The sequence below is a fragment of the Schistocerca serialis genome, chromosome 5 (assembly GCF_023864345.2).
Source record: "Schistocerca serialis cubense isolate TAMUIC-IGC-003099 chromosome 5, iqSchSeri2.2, whole genome shotgun sequence".
NCBI classification, from domain to species: domain Eukaryota; kingdom Metazoa; phylum Arthropoda; class Insecta; order Orthoptera; family Acrididae; genus Schistocerca; species Schistocerca serialis.
In genome coordinates, this window is record NC_064642.1 from 270,239,024 (window position 1) to 270,242,038 (window position 3,015).

The 3,015-nt window shown below is 39.4% G+C and overlaps 1 pseudogene; it reads right to left on the reverse strand.

The window, feature by feature from the left end:
- Window positions 1–1,630: 1,630 nt before the first annotated feature.
- Window positions 1,631–2,607, reverse strand: LOC126481896 (secretory carrier-associated membrane protein 1-like; annotated as a pseudogene).
- Between the last annotated feature and the right edge of the window lie 408 nt (window positions 2,608–3,015).

Here is a 3,015-nt window from a genome sequence, read left to right on the forward strand (position 1 = left end):
TTGATGCCATTGCCATGGACGAAAATTGTTGTTAAATTCGTGCAAAAGCAGGGGAAAGGAGACATAACTTTCCTGATTTTGCTTACAATATGCGCAGTTTTAAACATGAAGTTGGCACTGAGCCGCAGCGGTGTCTTCATGATTGGTCAATCTTACTCCCCAGGAACGCTGTCCAGAGTGAGGCAATGCTATTGGCTGAACAAAAGTTTTCGAGCAAAGGTAATGGACTACTATGGTGGTCGGGTGGTGGATCTTTGAAGTACACACAGAAAGGCAAAAAATGTTGTGCTCAGTTACTCTCTGGGGACTGTGGAATGGCCGCAGTGATCGCTCACCACACGGTGTGCTGGCGCCTGCCCGGCATTCAGTAACCGTGGAATGAGTCCCTTCCCGTTGTTGGCAAAACTGGCTGTGTCCCCTAAGGATTCGCAGACTGCCTTCTGCTGGCAAAATAGGCCATAGGGACGTTTCCAGAGTCACACCACCTCAGTGCGATGAGCGCAAGGCTGCCTTTCCAAACACACTACTACAGTACAGTCAACAAAAAAACGCGAAGTAGCGATATGTGATGGTAGTGTCACATCAGTAAACCAACGTCTCAATGTGAAGAGGTATCTACATCTACTTTACATTGCTACTTCCAGATGATTTCCAACAATTTCTGTCTCTTGAAATGAAGTTTGAAATGCCTTCACTTTCCCTTCAGTAACTGAATTGTTTCAGTACCTATCCAATTTTCCTGTTTTCAGAGTTTCCCACAGTTATTAAAAACATATATCAAAATTTGAAATATTGAAATTCAGGCATTCGAATGTAAGAAATAACACAATGTTCTTAGTGAAAGATATTAACTTTATTAAAAAATATATATATAAGTTCAAAGTTCATGTCTGCCATTATGGTCATAATCACTTGTGCGACTTCGGTGGCACAAAATAAAGAGCAAGCGCAATAATCCATGTCATATTTTCTCTTTGATCGCCACTACGAAAGCATATGGGCTTCCTAAAGAAAACTGAGTTGCAATGAAATACTCACCTGACAGATTAATACCAAAGGGAAAAAGACACACAAAATACATTATATCAATGATTGATTACATAAAGGTAATTATAACTTTAGAAATGTCAGAATTTTAACGGAGTGATAAATGTGGAAATACTACATACGGAATCATATAATATTTCCATTTTAAATTCTGTTATGTGGCGACGATATTTATATACAAATTCTCAGTACCGATGTTACACATGACACAGAAATGCTACTTTCGCTACAGCTCTAACGTGTGAATTAGTCAACAGTTTTTCTTCAATAACGACACTACAATTAGTAAGCACAGACTTCACAATAATTTCATTATTAAAACGTGCTTTCAATAACAAAATTCAATACAAAAACTGTGTGAAGAAACAGCTGATAAACCTCTGTATGTAAGTACACATTTTCACGAATATACGCATAAAAAATTGTGTAAAGTCAACTGAACACACTTTGAGTCACTGAAGTACAACCAAGGAAGCTCAAGAGAATTTGATTTTTTCCGTACATCAAGATAAGGTAGAAAGGTGTACATTTGGTCTACTACAAGGACAGTTTGAACGGCATACATTCCTTTGTCAGTCTTCATTCAGTAACGGCTGTTGCTGTGGTTCATATGGGTACAGACGGTGGCAGCAGCAGCACTGTTTGTAGCATTCTGAACATGTTCATTGTGTCTGAACACCGAAGTGAACTCTCAAAACCAATAGCAATAAGTAACAATATCACACCCACTGCAACATCTGCTCCACCACTACTAAGCTGCTGTATAGCAAGGAGGATCCCACAACTACCTGATCCACGGATGCCAATTGCTTGTATTACAATTACATTAAATTGAAAAAAGAAAACGAAGAAAAATACCGTGAAGTTCAAAGAGTTATCACTCCTGAAGCGCTTATAAGTTGGTCTGCACCAGCATAGGAGTGAGAATGGTGTGAACAGAAATAGATACAGCAGTCCCAAACCAAATGTTGTGAAGTCAACCACACTAAAAATTAGCAGCAGGTCACCAAACACATTTAGCAGCATTATACATGCGTGAAACATACAAAGATAATACAGGTAACGAACAATCTTCTGGAACTCAAGTGGTATGTCAGCAATAATATCTTGGTGGAAACAGAACTTCTCTGGTAGAGGTGGCCAACTGTTACGACGAGCGTTGTTTGGTGCATTCTTCAACACCTCTTCTCTGCGGGCCAAGCCCTGGGCTCTTCTTTCAAGTTGTTCTTGTCTACCCTGGAATTTTGGTGTTGTTATCTGTGGATATTGCTGCTGATTTCACTGACCACTTCGAGTATATATTGGGGGTGGATCCTCATGTGTTGGCTGCATGATGGTTGGCTGCTGGTTGTGTTACACTGGCATTTAGGTATGGCGGAGGGTTCGCTGCACCTCGTACTGCAGGAAATCTCTGATCTCTCTTTGGTCGGCGAATGGATTATAATCTTCAACAAGACCTCTCTGTACACTGCTTGTATTACCGGTCACTTGTTGAAATGCTGGGTCCGCAAAAGGTTTTGTTTGCTACCCGAAGGGATTTTCATGAAAACCAGCAGACATTTTTAATTTTGTTTACCTGCCCCTACACTTAATGTGGTGTTCACTACAAATAACGCTGTAATACGTTATAGTTATCCTGTTTTAATCCACCGTCAGATGATGTCGAGACACCACTGCGCAAGATTATGTCATCACAACGACACTCCAATCACGTATCAGTATTAATATTGCAGTAAAGTGGCAATCAATGTTTAACTTTAACTATTACTAATGATAAGAAACTATATTGTAGCGAAAGTCGGTTGTGGAATCTTACACTACATATTATGCTAACATTTTCAAGCGACAATCTAAAAATGCATATATTTTAAGAAATGCGTATTAACTTTTCTGTATTGAATTTTACACATTTATTTCGGTCGGTTTCGGTTTTTAACCATAATCCAGGGACTATACCAAATAGACAGA